The following is an 18,520-nucleotide window of genomic DNA, read 5'->3' on the forward strand; positions in this document are numbered from 1 at the left end:
GTGGAGCTCAGGTGCATGCAATTATGCAATGCAGCTATGTGACCAGAAGGGCTGGAGCCAGGATCCACCCCTTCCCAGACCTCATTTAAGGGTTGGCAGTAGAGGTGAGGGGGTCTTTCTGTAGATTTCTGCTGCTGGATGTTTTTCAAAGGTAAGTAGCTATTTTATTTTTATTTTATTTCTGTGTCTATTGGTTTTGTATTTGAGCAGCTCTGCACTTACTGTAGCCTGGGACCTTGCTGCTCTGCTGTCACTGTTGTACTTCCCATTGTGTTGCACTACTTAACTCTGTTTTGCAGTCTGTTATGAATGCCATTTCCATTTTAAAGTATGTAGTAGCTTCTTACTTATTTGTATAGCAACTCCAAAAAAGTGCTTTTCTTCTCCAAACAAGGGAACAGGAATGCGGCTTTTCATTGGGAGGAAAAGTAAGGCATGAGAAAGTGAAATAAAAAGCTAGAAAAATCTAGGAAGAATGAGAATAGGGTGTAAGAGAGTTACTGAAAATACGAACTAAGGAAGTGTGTAGAGATAACTGTCCTAAACTTGTGATTGTGCATTAAGTTCTGCTTTAATAGTTCTTTACATTTTTAAAATGTTTTTGCTCAGGTTGTGTTTCAAGCTTATTTGATTTCTGCTTGTTTTTCACTTTTCAAAAGTGCTGTGCAAAGTAAACGTACTCTACCAAAAATAGAATGCAACTTGACTATGGAGTACTGCTGGTGATCTCACAAGAAAGTGAAGCGTGGGTTGTTTTTGCATATCTCTTTTTATTTAGTGCGTAGTCAGTGTTAACCTTTTACCATATGTGGAGAATAAGAAGTGATAAATACAAAGCCGGATATTTGCCAAGGAGTGATTATTTTCTTTATTTTAAGATGAAGAACGTAATAGTATAATTCTTTCAAATGTCTGTCTTAAACTTTAGCCTGTGTTGTTTGTGGGGAAAAAAATGTGTAAATGTTATTTCTTTTTGCTCTTCTAGAATTAGTAAGAGCTGAAAGTCTGATTGCCTTTGGAGTTGCTGGAGACTTCTGGAGATGTACATCGTGAGTTCGTACGATTTTTCTGAGGGTAAGAATGGCTACTATGCTTTCTTTGGGATGGAAGGAGAGACTGAGGGCTTCAGCTGACCTTAAGGGATTTCCATGAGTCTGTGCTTTGAGCATATTCAAGTTGGGCTATAAGAAGAAGGGCCGTAATCATTCAGAAGCTCAGATCCAGTGTCACTTTTAAGTAATCAGGCCTTCTTACCTCTGAACTGCTATGGTGGTTTTTAAAGTTTCTTACTGCAGTTGAAGTCAAACTGTTTGAGCAGAAGATTAAAGCTTGTGGGTTTTGTTTTTTCACAAGAACTTGATGTACTTGGTAAAGGTATGAGCCGTGGTTGATACAGGTAATGCCATGATAAGATGAGAAGCTTAGTATATTTAAGACCTTCACATAGGCTCAAAAATGGGAAGCGTGTTGGAGAGAATTAATTCTAGTCCTGTTACAAAATCGTGGGAGATCGGTATTGAATGTTAAAGCAATAGATATAACATGAACCCAAGGCATCATTGGAAGCAATGGAAGTAGATGTGCTGTTTTGAATTTTCTTATGAATTGTTGCAGCAGTCTCACTGTTGGAATATGTGAGCCTGTGGGTCAGGCTGTCTGGTAACTGACACAGAAGTTGAGTTTTACTGTTTCTGACATCCTAAAGTTTTGGGACTCCAATAATTTAGGGCTTTATTTTTTTAGTAGCTGAATACGTGCGTTATACAATTTGTATGAATTGAACATAATGCTTTGCTCTCATGCACTAGCAAGTCTGTGAATATAGGAATATAGTTTTCCTGTTTGCTTGTGAACAGTCTGGCTGTTTCAGATTACATCTGTAAGGTGAGATTTTGAACTATAAAACTAGAGATTCTCTCTGATCTATACTACCAGGTGGTAGGTTGGTTATTTTCCTTTTTTTTTGTCCCATTCCTGTCTTCCTGCTATGATCCTCTGTCGAAAAGGAATATTAAAATGGGATCACATTCTGTATATACTTTTCTGTAACCAATGAAAAGTAAGCATTTCCGTTTACTCTGTACTCATCTTGCTACCCAGAAAGTGTATTTCTGATTAATTTATCTCTTTCAGGTCGATTAAAAACCTATAACTTCTGCTTGCCCATGAAACCCTCAATATGAATCCACTTGGAAAGGAAGGGGAGAGTGATCAATAAAACCTGTTTTCTGTTGCTGCAGATGGGAAGCAGACAGTGTTTGCTTTTGCTTGCTGTCCCTGAGCTAGTGGCCCTGCTAGTCAGCAGCCTGTGGTGTATAAAATATGTGTATATGGTTTCATGAGAGTTTCTGACAGATAAACTGAAATGAGAGATGTTCCTGATGAAAGGAAAATGGCCGAGGAACTTTTTTCTCTGGGTTCCACTTTATTCTTTCTGTCTCAGTTCCACCTCACCTAGCATGTTATGTTAATCACTCGGACAGCACCATTTTCCTTGCACCCACCAGCCTGCGAGTTTCTCTTTCCACCTGCTTTTTAGAGATTAGTTTCATGTTATGATCTGCCAAAGTAACCTATCTAACACCTACCTGCTGCAATTGCAGTAGCAGTTTCACATTGCAGACAAAATCCCATCAGAGCCGGAAATTGTTTCCTTTATGTGAGTGGCAAGGCAATTACTGAGCTGAGTGACATGGGTAGAGGAGTGCATTTACACTAGAAGCTATTGCTATAGCAGAAACTTCTGGCAGGAAAGCAGTGACTGACTGACATCCTTTGGCTTATTATTATGGGCCTTGCATAAATGAAGTAGGAGCAATGACTGTTACTGCACTTCTAATCAACGAAGTGTTATGCCGGTAATTAGGTTTTTACTAACAGCTCCTTTCTAGCATTAATTGGAGGAGGATATGCAGATTGCTGGTTAATAATAGAACAGTTATAGTTCTATAATCACTTTTTTTGATGTTCGTCAGTTTGTTTGATTGCTTGTGTGGCAAACATTTGATCCTGCATGTGTCTATTTAGCCATCAGATGCGTTTTATAAACCTCATTGTTTATCAAGTTAGTGACATCTTAAAGTGCTGAAACTTCAGAGCCTAATAGCAGCAAATATAGAACTTTACTTTGCAATATACGCAGAGTGGGTCCTTTCAAAGAAAGCTCCAGATTGTCCAAACCCCATATGGATGTCAGGGATGGGAACAGTGTGAGCTGTGTGCTGAACCTATTTTAAACTCCCACTCGTGATTTCCAAATACAGCACTCTGTCAGAGAGCAGGCACAGTTTTTGGAACTACAGTACTCACTTAAATAAAGCTCCAGGAATCTATTTTGGCAGAAGCGTTAATTATGATTATTTTACCTGCCTATGGTGATAAAACTAAAATTGGAGCCTTATGGATTGTTGTAATTTAATGTAGATCATATGTATAATATTTCCTGTCCAAAGAATCCAAAAAGCAGAGATTCTTTTTTCTGTAAAAATGGGAGGGCTCTAGGAGGGAGAAAATATTCACTTACTGCATAATGACAGATGCATTCTGTCATTCAGTGTCTCTTGCAGGCTGTTTTATGGCCCTGGTGACCAGAAAAGCCAAACCTGAATGAACTTTCCCCAACCTTTTGGTCAGTGTTGCTTGCTTGAAATCAGTTCTGCATTAACACAGCTTTCAATTTGTTCTGCCCCTCCTCATTTGCAGATATCTGGAAGATGCTATCTGGCCATACGTTAACAGACTGTTAAGTCTGTTATTGAACTAGGGACCAAATATCTATAGGCACTATGCCTGACTTCTAGTGAACATATCAGCCTGCTGTTGTTGATGCTATGTAGTCACAAACCTGTCCTCAGAATTTTTGTAAAATGAGAGAAGTTATCCAGCAGAGGCAGCCAGTTCTTTTGCAAAATAAACTGTGTTATTAGGCTTAGCTAAGCTGCTTTTTGCACCTCACACGGAAGAAAAAGTATGTGGGAACAGTCATAACACAGGAGTATGAACAAAGAATTCAACAGAAGTTCACACGTATGTTTGATTTTATGCCAGAGTGAAATATGATTTCATTTTTCATGGCAGCTAATTTCAGGTTTATATGTGAGGCCTCTAGATCTGAATTCATTAGGTGGTCATGGTGTATGGAAGTTAGCTGGTTTGAAATATTGTGCCTTTGTGATATAAGATTTCTGAATGCTGTCCTCTAGTCTCCATATCCAGTAAGTAAAATTACATCTTGTTTGATTCTGTAATATTCATACCAGATAACTGTATAAACTTGTGGCTTGTATTTCAATCAGTTTCTTGCAATGCCCTTTGCTGGAGGGGGTGAGGGAGAAATCAAGTAGCTGCAGACAGAAAACTAGACTTGAAGTAAGCCATGACACTGTAAGAGTCTGCTCTTTTCTGCTTGCGTTTGTGTGGGTTTTTTCAGCAAACGTTAAATTTGTTCAAATTCCTGTTTGAATTTGCACCACTAGAGCATGCCACATGAAATAATGGATTGACAGTAGGTTCAGAGAGGCCTCTTCCTTGAGGGCCAGCTGCTTGTAAGTAGCTCATAATTGAGTTTGTAACCAGCGTAAATGCCCACATTGCTTCTTTTTTGGAGGTACTCTGTGTGGCTGACAACCTGATGTAAGGGAGAATATTTTGTACAAGTTGTGCCTTGATAAATCAAGAGTAATGCCTTTCAAAAGCTGAAGTCCATTTCCATGTCCTGTTGTGTCCTACCTGCTTCAATGCCCACTTGTGTAATGCTTCTGTTTTCTCGGCTGATACTTGAAGGTTGAATGTGATTACACAGGTACATGTGTTTGGTGTGGGTACTCATCTTCAAAAACACTTGTCTGGCACACAAGAGCAAATGTATAGAAAACATGAACTGCAAGCAACGACTCAGCCTCTCAGAAGAATGCATATGCAGGAAATACTGTCACATACTTGAGATAGACCTGAGAGAGAGGGTTACTAGGTTTGTCTGTACTTCACATCTTATTTAATCTTTTCTTGAATAAAGCAAAGTGACAGGAACCTCCAGCTATCTTCAAAAAGGCTTCCAACTATGGGTTGCTGCTTATTGTAACTTCATTTGAAATAGTTGCTTACTTTAAAAAAGAAAAAAAATCATTTTTCAGGATACATACTGGGCATGGAAGACTTGCATTTTTTTAACTCTGATTTCATCTGTCACATCAATATATTCCTATAGCGTTTGAATAGTGGAAGTACAAAAGAATTTCTGAGTAATTTAGTAGGGGGAATGTGCATTTTGAACTTCAGAAAGGAAAGTGACATCCAAGAAGCTCATGGTGCTTCCCTGTCCTTAACACTGGCAGTCTTGAAGTCTAAAACTTCTTTGTATCTTTCCTGCTATAATTCAAGTTTCTTCCTTCTCTGATCCACCATTCTGATATCATTCTTTTGGCAGTTCTTTATTTGAGGAGTATTGCTATCTTCTCCTGCCTTATTTTTTTCTTTATGATCAAATCCTGTTTTGTAGCTTGTGTTTTCTAGGTTTCTGATTATTTTCCTGACTCTCCCTTGAGCTCTGTCTAGTTGAGCTATGTTCTCAGGATCGTAATACTTGAATCTAAAGCTGTCAAGACACCTTAATAGATTGGTTGCAAAAGTATGTAAGTGCAGTATGTACTTATAAGGAGACTTAAATCACTGCTTAGGTGAAATTCATTTGTTTGTCTAACAGCTTTTGATCTGCAGTGCAGCTCATGGCTGTGCTTGCATTATGTAGATTCAGATGATGCTGAATAGCATTTCCGAAGCTTGTTTTACCAGCATTGTTGTTCCTGTAAGATCACAGTGACTGAAATCTTTGTAATCTCTAAAGTAATATCCTCAAAGATAGGAAAGTACTATTCTCAGAAGTCAAGTTACGTGAGAATCTGAAACTTAGAGGTATCAGAATTAGTTCCTAGTATTGTCAGGGTGCGAGACCACTACCTTAAGAGGAGAGTTCAGCCTGTTTGCTAGGGTGTATCAAAAGAACCTTAAATTACAGTCCTAGCTGAAGTATGCTATTGTTTTCTTAAAGAAATGGCTGCAGATTCTCAATGCCTCAATCACAGAGAAAATTTGCAGTCCATGTTACTGAACTGTATTGCACTGAAAGGGAACCATGATTTAAGCAATTATCTTTTAAAGTAGCGATGCTCCATAAAACGACTGTAGAAACTGAAAGGAATCTCATCGAGCCAGGAAATGAGTTGTGTGGCACTTCTGCTGGGTGCTGTAGAACTGGTTAACCACAGTGGAGACTTCTGTAAGTAGGATGGGATAAGGTATTAATGCTGAGAATTTTTGTCATCATGAAAAGCTCCATACTGAAAGCACTGGAGAGCTTAAAACTTGTATTCATAATGTGCTGAACTGCTTAACTATTAAAAAGCAACAAAACCACCACCAACAAAACCCTACCGCCTTTGGCTGGTAACATCTGCCCATTTAAATTCTTGAGCCAGCAGCTTGAGCATCTTCTCTGTTTCTTCTCCATCCTTGCATTTAGCAGATAACATATAGTTCATTTGTCATGGAGCCAAATCAGCCTACCATATGTTTATAGAGTCTTTCCCACTCATCCCTGGTACAAGAACAAGCTGCGTGCGCCATGTTCTGGTTGAGGTAGGAAACATCCCCAGGAAGTTTATGTGCTAATTCAGACCTGACTGTTGATTAAAATGTCAGTGCTGACACAAAATGTTGGCCTGTATATTTCTGGCATCTCCAAATTATGCCTAAACACCTTCAGATTCCCTCCAAATGCAACATGCTCTATAAATATTAACTATCTGTGCAAATCCTCAGAAACTAATAAAAAATGCTTATCCTTCTATTTCGTTTCCAGGCTTTCCTCATTCTTCCTATTCAGCTGGATTACTTTTCTCTTTCCTATGTGACAACTGTTTTATCATGTGACTACCTTGCAGCTCAAGGGAAAAAGATGGTTATTTCAAAATTTAAGACACATTAAGAATTTTCTCCATGCAGAGGGTCATTTTCCTTCTTCACCTGTTATGCTGAGCTTCTGACACAGGTGTTACTAATTGCCAAAAGGACATGCTTGTTTTATTAGGTAATCATGCTGTTTCTGTTGTACCATTAGGATGTGTATATTTTATGACATCCCATCATTGACAGATGTTGTATTTTCAAACTTACTAAACCTGTCATTTTGGTTGGACTGCCATCTTGTCTGGTTGCTGAGTGTGCTGGAGGTAATGTTTTTCTCGCTTTTAGTAATCTTGGAGGTTTAGTGGCATATAGGACTAGCACAGGGCTGTTGCTTAGGCATGAACAGATTCACTGGAAGTGGTTTTCCAGTTCATTAAAAGATAGTATATCATAGGCTGCATATAATGCTTTTTTATTCCAGTAGAGTATCTGTTGAATGCTTCTTATCAGTTAAATGATTCATGTCTTCAGATCTTTGGACTAAAAGCTAAAATCTCTAGCCATTTCCCTAGAGTGTAACTTCACTTTCAATGGACAATGAGGAGGCTGTACTTCCTCAGGCTTTATTTCAGCAGAAACCTGCTTTTCAGCTTCAAAACAGGTATAAAAGCCACAGATGGGAGAAAAGTGAAATACTCCTCGATAGTAAAGAGGAATTTATTTCTCCGTTTAAGTAGACTTCTGTCTTGTAATTGTTCTCTGCATCTCCCTGGTAGAAGAATCTTAAAAATCAGTAATTTTCCTGATACAAAGGGAAAATGCAGCATTAAGAGCATTAGTCTGTGTATTGTTATTTAAGTATTGTGGTTTAGATTGGGATGGAAGATGCTCAGAAATGATTCCCTGTACACAGCTTGAAGTAATTAGTCCAAATTACTGGCAGACTGAGAGAATCCTACTGGAATGATTGTGCTTAGTTGTTTTGTATGAAATGAACTTAATCTCTCTTGTGAAAGAAACTCACCAGCCTACTCAGTGTCTGCAGGGCCTCCAAGGTTTATATCTTTCTTTTTGAGGTCACATAAGTTAATCAAGGAGACTTGCTATAGCAACTCGGTTTTGTGCAGGTTTAACTCCTGTTATCACAAAATGTACTTGCAGTTTGCTCTTTAATCTTTTTTTTCCTTACATCCCTAAATAACTGTCATTCATGATGCAGCTTTGTTAATCTGGTAACTTTTGAATGTTTACTATTCTACATTGAGAGAGGACAAAGATCTCATTCAGCTGAAGTTCAGCTATTCCACCACAGAATGATGTATTAACTACTAGCTGGCAATTAATCTTTTTTAATAATAAAAACAGCTTTTGTTTTATCAGATATTTAAGTACTATGATAGATTCTTCCCCCCTCCCTGCAAAAAGAAAGGGGAATGTTTATAACCTTCAGATTCTGGATAGTTAAGTGGTGTGTGTGTGCAGCATATGTCTAGCCTAAAAATCTACTGAGGTCAGAGAACTACTTCCATTGACATCAGTAGGTATTGTTGCAGTCATTAACTCTTGTTTAATCAGACACCAAAAAGGGCTGTGACCTATTGTGTGCGGTGTTCAGTGGTGCTTGCCAAGTCTTTCGTCCTTCAGCTGCACGCTTTAGATGCATTGTGTTCTCAGCTTCATCACTGATGTTATTTGCCCTTCCGACTGTTGCACCTTATTGTGAAATAATGGTCCCCTCAAGGCATCTTAAACTCTGTCAGTACAGAGACAAAAGTGAAAGGATGGAAATAGGTACCTTTTAAGTCAAACCAAATACTAAGAGGGTAAACGTGTGCACTTTCTGTGTCTTTGTTTTTCTTACGTCTAAAATACTTTAGACACTTAAAAATAAATACACACAGCTGACCTGCATTGTTTTTCAGGTAACATTTATAAATCTGCTTACAACTGTTTCACTGTCTTTTCCCTCCCACTTAATTTATTCGTGGCTTCCTGGTCATATTTTTAGCTTGTACTTAATCTCACATTCACATCCCTATGTGAATGAACTGATTAAACTGTGGCATACAGAAGAGATATTTGTTTGAGGCTTAACTTTCCTGCTTGCTTTTCTGAACAAACATAGCCTGATGTTCTAGCCTGCTAAAGAATGTAATAAAATCTTAAAAAAAACAAACCTGAGAATAGAAAATAAATTATACTTCAGAAAATTGCTTTAAAAAAAAAAAAAAAGTTGATGTTTTCCTTTTACTTGTATGCGTGCAGTGCATTTGAGTAGTGGTCAAGCGCAGGATTTTCAGGTTAACTATCCCCCATTGCTTACGTGGGCAATGCTGCCCCAAGCTGTTTGGCATTGTGAAAGAGATGAAGGCTGACTTGATTCCCTCTAGAATGAATCCAGTGCCAGACACCATTTCTGAGAACTCATCACTTCTGATAGCCTTGGTGGAACAGTGTTCAAGAGCTGGCTTTACGTGGGTGCACGTCAACTCTAAATCCTGTGTATTGAAATGCCACATTTATGCAGACAGTGACATAAGGGAGGGCAGATTTTGCCCTTTAATAAGTCCAATACCAAATCTAGTTGGTAAACATGGCTTTTTCTATGGTGTGCACTATAAAATAATGAAAAAACACACTGGAGCTGAAATGCATGTAAGGTCTTATTGAGAAAATGGTGGTGAAATGCGTGAATGTTATCTACGCATTGTTTGTCAGTGAAAGGTATCTAACGGATGAGGTAGGATTATTTTTCTCCTCTTTCTTCATTTCTACTAGGGGTTGTAGAATCTGAATTAATTCCTTCATAACTTGTGACCTCTGCCTGGAAGCAATGCTGGAGGTTGTACAGCTGATAGATAAAAGGAAATGCCTAGGTTGTCATCAGTGGGATGGGCAAGGAAATACTTCTGTTGGATCATCCTCTTTTTGGAACAGATCTTGATGAAGTGTTGTTAACTTAAGAGTCTCATTTTCTTTTCTGCAGGCCTTTATACACTTTCATATTGATGGCTTTTTCTCTCAGGTCCTTGAGCTGCTAAGTGTTCTATCTGAGGAATCCCACATTTGCCTACAATTTTACCTTTCTTATCTTGGGTGACTGTCTCCATTTGTTTTTCACAGCTCGTTTTCACAACTTAATAATTTTCTTACAAGCTTCAGTCAAGGTTACACAGCTGTGCTTTATCATCTGGCCTTGAATCACAGACAGCTGTACCCTTGTGATTATCACCAGCAAAAATGAGTACAAGAAGTCAACTCTTCTGTTTTGGTTCTATTGAAAAACAAGTGGTTTGGGATGAACCTGAAAAGGAGTTCTTTCTTTCTTTCCTAATCGTGTAGCACCGAAGTTTTAGTCTGCATAAATCTAAGTCATTTCAAGAGGGATTTTTTTAATGTTAATTATTCCTGAGAATTTCTGCTGGAAGGCTGCCTGTAGTAGCACACGCAAAGTGACAATCATGAAGATCTCATTGTCATGTTTTTGTCCCATTATTCTTGGTTGTTTTATTTTTTTCCCCCACTGACAACGATGTATCTTTAAAGAAATGAAGTGGGAAATGCTGTTTTGTCTTGCTGAATCTGTTTGGAAAGTCTGGGCTGAGATACAGGGGGACCAACAGCAATATTTAGACATGACCATCCTCAGACTAATTTACAGAATGTAGCTAATTAGAATGACAGCTTTTTTTACTTTTTTTTTTTCCCCTGTAGCTTTTATTTGCAGTATTCTATGGCTAATAAAACTGTCAATTTTCTTTTACTTCAATAAAAGGTCACCTCACCACAACAGCCCTGTGCCTCCTAACAGCTAGTGCCTTTATTAATATTTAAAATGTACACAGTGATATTTTCAAAAGGTCAGGCTTTTAAAAGACATAAAATGTCATCCCTAATTCTTCTTTCTCCTAGCCTTTTTCTCTATTTTCTGTTCCTCATCCACCATTTAAATGTTCTATTTTAGATACAGTATTTAGCATGGCTTGTGTTAAATCAGATAAGCATCAAATGCTTCCCTGTTGCACAGGGAAAAGATAAATTTGTCACTGAGTCACAGTCCAACAACTTATGAAAGTAGTTTTCAATTCTGATTCTACTGTGGGTTCTCTTGAGTTAAATGAGTCATTTGTTCCATCACTTCCTGATTCAGGAACATATTTAAGCCAGTGCCTAACTTTGAGAAGGAAGGGTGAAAAGGATATTGAAGCTTCAGCTATTAAGATAAGCTTAAAATTTGTCTTATCTAAGGCCTTCAATTTGCAGTCTAAGCCCTGCCTACCTGCAAAAATAATTGCTGCCAAAATAATGGTGATCTTTCTATTTGTGTGATCATTTATGGGACTCGCCTCACGCAAACTCAGTGACATTCTGACATTGCCACCATCATTTCCAACACACTGAAACTACTATTTAGCTCTGTACGTAGTTCCCTGATCATAATGTGATGATCTGTGTGGATGAGCTGGCTGAGACACTGTTTTGTGATGTGGCAGCTGTGTGTGGTGATCCTGCACATACCTTGTGTTTCATGTTATTGTCGCCACACTACCACCTTAATGGCTGACATCGACTGTTTGGTCTCCAGAAATGAACAGTAAGCACTGATGAATTCTTTACCAGAACTCAGCATGGTTCTGGTAAAATTTAATATTTGGATCTTCTGTTCAACAAACCCCAGTCTTAATTCTTGGCTTACTGCATGATTAATAAGTAACACCTTCTCTAACAGGTGTTCCAGTGAATGTATTATGGAATCACTTCTGAAAGGTCTTCATGGGAATCTGAGCTGCAGCAGGATGCTCTTAATGAAATGGTTGTCCCTAATTTTAATTAAAGATCTGTTGTCACATAGCCTTTCCTCTTCTAGACTGTAATAGGTCATGATATCCACATTTAAGAGCTAGTTGGAACATTCAGGGTTTCTTGTTTGCTGTTAGGTTACTTTATTAGCTCTTGTCCACAGTGTTAGGATTCCTTAAGAGCTGTAGTTTGGCTTCTGATCAGCTAGTTCACATCAATATTTAGAGCTCCCTTGCTTGTTCTGTTAATACTCATATGGATCAGACAATACATAGAAAAGGAGATAAAGGGCTGCTAACATGAGATCTGTAATATAAGATCAGTCAATTTGGCAGTCATGAAGCGGGAGGCCTGGATCAGTAAGCTCTTCGGATGAGAGAGATTCAAGCCTACATTTTTTTAGTACAGAGGGTATTGCCTCACTGAACAAGGTGATCTGGAGTCACCTTCAGGTGTGGAGATGGAAGGAGTTGGAATAAACACAGCATTGGTCTTTAAAAACTTAATGATGAAAAAGGATCTGTGGGGCCTGGTCCAAAACATTTATTTCAGGTTAAACATAAGCATATCTGCTTCAGGGGAACGGGAGAAACGTTTCACTGAATTTTAACTGTTCACATTTTTCCGTTAGGTGACTCGAGCAGACACTTGTAACTTTTTTCTTGAATGCACTGTCTTATCAATTTGGTTTTAGCCATTGAAGTTTCCCTGTGCTTTGTACTGTGTTATTAGACACCGAGCTTGAGTTCTTCCTGAGCTTGTGTGCCCTTCATGAATCTGAACCAAAGCGCTCTTGCAGGTAGTTTCTACCACTATGCTTCACATACATGTAGCGGCGATGCAGTGTACTTTGGAATCAATACTGAAGATCAGCGATCATGACGTAAAGCTGAACAACAGATTCAATGATGAAAAACGGTGGAATTCTGAAAACTTTTTTTGTGTTGCTATTTTTGACAGCGTGTTAAAGACACAATTTGTAGGAAGAAATGCATCATCTAAATGGATTTTGGTTTAACACTTCTCCCTCACACTTCTTATTGATGTTCTAAATAACAGCGCAAGAATGTCAGTCCCTAAAATCTTCAGTGAAAGAAGGGAACCACTGATGAATAGTGAGTAATGAGCACAGCTAGAATAGGGCTGTTTGAAATCAGGAGCACAGTGATGTTTGATTGTGCTGTTACTGATTGTAATCTACTATTTGTGAGCCTTCCAATTTTATCTTCCTTTTATTTTATTACTCTACAGATTTATTGCTAACCACTTTGTTAGCATTACAGTTGAAAACATATCTGCAGTAATGCTGATATAATATGTTCTTAATGAAAACGTAAATATCTGAAGGAACGTAGCTGGCATGTTCCAACCAGCAGGAGTTTCTGTACAGCCCAGTGAAAGGTGTCAGGTGACTCAAAACTAAGTGACTGATCTGATGACAGCAGTGCTTTTAGTGAATGTAATTGTTATTCTGCTGGCCTGTTCATTTTAGGGAAGGAAGGAAAACTAAAAACAGTATGGAAAAAGTCAAAATGGTTCTTACTATACTTTTTCTTCTTTTTTTGTTTTCACACTAATGGTTAGTATTTCTTTTATCTAAGCTGGCTTTTTCAGCTTAGAATTGCAACATTTTTCCATTTAAAACTGATATTTAATCTAATATTTCAAATTTTAGTTTTGCTTATCACTTTAAGTGTTTTTTCCCTTGTGTTAGGAAAACAAGATTTCTTCTCCTTTTGCATTTAAATTTAAGGGAGCACTAATTGCTTTTTTCAAATAATCTCTTACAACAGAAGCCTACCCACTTGCACCTCAAACACAAAACAGTTTGTCAGGTAAGCTTATCTCACCAACACTGCCAAACTCTTCAAAATCAATAATCAGTTGTTTAAGTACTATAACACAGAGACTAAGAACAGGTAACAGTTCACAGCCTGACCCTAAGTTATAAAATGACGCTATTTTATCCTAGCTAAATGTCCTTTATACCAACGTAGGTGGCCTTCGAGTTTGGCTCCTTTGTTTCTTTTCTGAGCTGTTCCGCTTGACAGTGAACATTATTTTATGTTGCTTGTGTTAGTCTTTTAACCTCTCAGTTACCTAATCATAAATTAATGACAGCTCTGGTGTAAGTTACCTCAGTGCACATACATAGGTGACTGTATCTCCTGTCTTTTTTAGTTTTCAGGAGTTCTTTAATTTGTAAGGTATGGGACAGAAAGCTGTAAAATAATGAAGAGCATGAGAAAACTGGCAACTGCTTTCTCTTCAGTTCATTTGTAGAAAAAAGTCAATACATACCTGATTTTCCTACAGATTTCTTTTTCCCTTGTGCTTCTAAAGAAACACATGGATGACTGCAATGGAAATGTATCACCTTTCCATTAAATTTAGTGAGTGATATGATATCTCAAATGATGTGTTGATTTTTTTTTTTTTTTTTTTTTTTTTGTGGAAGTGAATTTTAGTGAAAGCTGAGGACATCTGTCTGAACAAAGCATTTGAAGTCACTCTACCTTAAGACAGATGTAGTTCTCCCCTTTCTGTAGAGCTTTATAATTGTATTTACTAGCCTGCCTGCAAAGCAAATTTATCTTGCAACTACAGTCATTGCTGTATAATCAAAATTAACATAAACAAACATAATTAATGAAGAGCTCCAACAAAGGAAGGGATTAATTTTTCCCATTTTCCTTCTCTAATTATTAATTTTTTATTAACGATAAATAGAACTTTTGTCAGCAGACGCAGTTTTCTTGTGCAAGTCATAAGGAGAGGAAATAAAGATAAGCAGATCTCAATCAATAGAACTGAAAGGCTGCTGAAACCATATATATTACTGCTTATGAAAGCTAAGTCAAAATTTACTTTGGCCAGTCAGTCTCATTTCGTGTCTCTTCTTCAGAGATTAATATGAAGAAGGAGTCAGTCCATTTTCCTCTGTTCTTTCATTCACCTCAGCCATGAACAGTTAATCAGCTAAGGTGGAAAGAGAAATTTGGCAGGGGAAGAAGCAAATCTTGGTAATGCTTCTGCAGGGCTTTTTCTCTTCATAATTTAGGCAGAATTGGAGTTCCAGAAGTCTGTGTTATAGCTAAACTCTAAGAATATGACAGAGTTGACCTAAGAGCCAACGTGCAGCTTCTCTGGAGAAGAATAGCCTCCCTGCATGAGGGAATCCTTCTCTGCTGTAAAGGGTATTTGAGGAAGGAGCTTGCCCTGCAAGCAAAGTGCAATAGCATAGGCTCTAGTAACTTAGGGTAGTTTGCAATAGGAAGAGCAGAGTGACAGGAGTTTGAAGATTATTCATATAAGCAGCAGATCTTTGTACCTGGTTTTCATTTACGTCAGTTGTCTTGAAAACAGATCTAAATGTAAAATATCTTGTCAGATATATGAAGTTTGGGGGGTTGTTTTTTACTTTTGGTGCTCTTTGCATTTTCTTATATTTTAAAGGCATTACATTGGCAACTGGGAGTTGGCATTGCAGGAGTTGTGAGGGAAGGAGTCTGTGCAGAGACAAAGTTTTGTCTATGTAAATAATCCAAACTAAACCATGTGTATCATTAGTGATAGAAATAATGAACATTACATTATAGATTGACAAATATGGACCCTTTTTCTTAGACTTATGGAAATGCTCAATAATGGCAAAAGGAATTACATGAAGAGGTCAGGCAAAGGAAGTGTTATTTACCCTTATTAAGACAGTATGCCCCAGGACACTTGATGGAAGTCAAATAATCTCAGTTTAATTATGGGTTCCACCACATGCTGAAAATGTTGCTATCTATACTGCCTTCCTTTCCTACACTGTGTACCTGGCCTTGATCAAAAAGCCTGTTGTGGAAATAACTTAGTTTTAGTTTACTGACAGTGTTGACAGCAAAAGGAAAAAAAAGTTCTTACTCAAAATGTGCAGCACTTTGCATTTTGAAGGGAACAGAAAGTTAAGAAGTTAACAGAAAGAATGTTATGTGAGGATGACTAAAACCTCGTGTTCTCTCAGAAAACCTACTGCGGTTTTAAGTAAGAAGTTCCCGACTACTGCAAGTTAAAACACTTGAAAGTATATGATCTTTTTTTTTTTTTTTTTTTAACATTTTTACTCCTCTAATTGCAAGGTGCTTCAGGTTCCCTAGGCACTTTCTCTTTCCAACTAAAAAAAACACTGGTTTGAATGCTGAAGTTGTCCAGTATTGCAAGAAAACATCATCTTGTATGTACTGGTAGACTACAAATAGATGATGTGTTGGGGGGGGGGGAGGGGAGTGTCTTTGGCAAGTGAGTTTGAGTTTGGTGGCTATTTTTTCTTGTTTTATATTCAGTTATGTTTAGTTAAGATCCAAACGCAGCATTCAATAAATAGTGGATAATCAGCTTGTGCTAGAGGCTAGCAATGTGGAAGGGAAGGGCACTCTCTGGAAGGGCACTTCAATGCTGACTTAGAAAAACTTTTTCTTCTACCCTGACCTTTTCCCAGCAGATAATATTGGCACATGTAAATAACAAACTGTGCATTTTGCTTGAATTTTCTTGAACAGACTGAGAGCAACAAGTCTAGTGAGTGGTACATAGCATTTTGATTTGAATCTGAAGCCCCTGGAGAGGGAAGTTTCAAACCCACTGAAATGCCAGCCTCCTCAAGAAGATTAATTTGATGGAGGAAAATAAAAATAAAAAAATCAAGAGCCTGCTGTTAGTGCTTGAATGCTGAACTGAGACAGGCCTTGTCATCTGTAGTCGGCCAGGTTTCTTTCACATTTGGATTTCACTGCTTGAAAATTAGTCTGAATTAGTCCATCTGTTCTCATTTAATTTTTTCTCTGCTGGGACATTAGTTGGTCTTCTTGAGTTTCAGTCAGGCACGTTTCCAAAGCATCTACACAGAAAGTATTCCTCGCTTTCTTATGAAATAGCAAAACTGATGCTTACTAACACAGCCTCTCAGGATCTATGCTACTATGGGGGACATCTGTCTGCAGAATGTGTGCATGCTTCAGCTTTCCCTCACCCTATCTTGTATTAGATGAGTATTTTGCTAAGGAATTAATGATAACATCCATGCCAGATAATGCTGCTGCACCAAATTGTTTTGGCTACAGTGAAAGTGTTCATGTTTGTACTTTGAGTAATCCCTCATATGAATCTTCAGAAGCATGGATCACCAGGTGGAGTTTGCATGCACTTTGAAGATATTTTAAATAGCTTATAGAGCATTGGATGAACCATAAAAAATAACAAGCATTTTACAAGCGTGTTTTACAAGGTTTTTTTTATTCCATGCTCGCTAGATTCTGTAACTCACTGAATATTTATTTTAAATTAAGTTAATTTACTGTCACTTGAGAAATTACCTTATGCAAAGTCTGAGATGACCAGTGGTTGTAACAATGATCTGAGGCTGTCTCAGTGCTTCAAACAGCTGTGGTTGCTAATTTTCCTGCAAAGCATGGTTCATTCGAGGAGTGTAAAAAGAGTGTGATGTTCACTTTATCTAATTATAGCAACCCTGAAGTCAGAAACTTGTTTACACCGATATTCACAGAGATGCAAACATTTCCAGAGAAAGATGTATTCCACCTTAGTGTAGGATAAATTCTCCTCTGGAAGTGCTCACTTCCCTCCTACTAGTACAAGGGGTCATTAGGTGATGCAGTTGGCATTGCCACTAGCATAATAAAATGCAATGAAGATGAATCCATTTTTTCCCAATGCTCATAATAATCCTTAAGCTAAAACTCAGCTGCCTTACCTTACTGCTCCCATGATCGTTACAGGAAATTGAAAGTGTTTTTTTTTTTTTTTTTTTTTTTTTTAAATATATAGCATTCCTTATTTCTCTAATAACTATTTCCAAACCTTGCAATATAAGGCAAGAAACCAAAAGAAACAGACAAAAAAAAAAATTTCACTAAAAAGGCCTGTTAGTGTCAAGATATGAAATAAGTGGTAGTGTTTAAAATCAGTGCAAGAACTAGCTCTGTTTCTGCAAGCAATGGCTTTTTCAAAACATGGGTTACGGAATTGCTGCTTCTGGAACAGAAGCCTGTTGGCCATTGAGCTCTTGTAGCTGCCACTTGAAACGCTCTGCTATAAATATAATGCTCTCTCTTTGCAGCAAAAGCCAAGAAAATTCCACAATGTCTTTTTTTCTTGGAGTAGCATATATGGTGGCAGTAAGATGTAGCACAAAGCTATGTTAAAAAACAACAACAACAAAAAAAAGAAAAAAAAAAAGAAAAAAGGGGATGTGAATAGCCTGAAGTGATGCCTGAATCTGAATATAAATTACTCTCTCCTGCTTTGAAGCCTCTGCTCCACTAAAGACAATCAGGATAAAGCAGAACTCTTGCAGCATGTGAGTCATGGTGATGCACAGTGTGCATCTTGGTGCTCAAAATGAGGTAAATAGTACATCTATATGAGGTAGAATGGTATATTCAAGGTTTTTTATATGTACAGGCAGAAGCACCCATTAGCACACACTTTGCTTCAGAATTTGACCTTATACATGTATGCAGTGAAAAGCAGCAGATAGCATCTCATTTCTTTAGCCTTATGGACTGTTAAACTCTTAATTTCTTAATCTTTTATTCTGTCTTCCCTCTGCTCTACACTGCCTAAGAAATTCAATCTACTTCTTCTTCCAGACAGAAGGTGGATACTTTACAGAGGCCACAGAGAAGCAGTCAGGATTGCCTGGTGACTTCTCTTTTCCAACATTCCCAATTCCTGTCATTTCTATGGACTCTTTATTTCAGTGGGTGGGAACCTGAACCTACTCCTGCATTGCTGGCTCTTTCTCTCCTTGTGA

The 18,520-nt window shown here is 37.9% G+C and overlaps 1 protein-coding gene across 1 annotated transcript in view; it reads left to right on the top strand.

Annotated features, from left to right (window-relative positions):
* Positions 1-18,520, top strand: part of SPTLC3 (serine palmitoyltransferase long chain base subunit 3) — a 197,127-nt gene that overhangs the window by 48,348 nt on the left and 130,259 nt on the right. Inside the window, exon 5 of the mRNA XM_042895331.1 lies at positions 986-1,074. The gene's annotated coding sequence lies outside the window, so the exon portion shown is untranslated. The remainder of the gene's footprint in view (positions 1-985; positions 1,075-18,520) is intronic.

Source organism: Lagopus leucura, unplaced genomic scaffold, assembly GCF_019238085.1.
Source record: "Lagopus leucura isolate 7727_CA_CO unplaced genomic scaffold, USGS_WTPT01 Super-Scaffold_73, whole genome shotgun sequence".
In the NCBI taxonomy this organism is placed as follows: domain Eukaryota; kingdom Metazoa; phylum Chordata; class Aves; order Galliformes; family Phasianidae; genus Lagopus; species Lagopus leucura.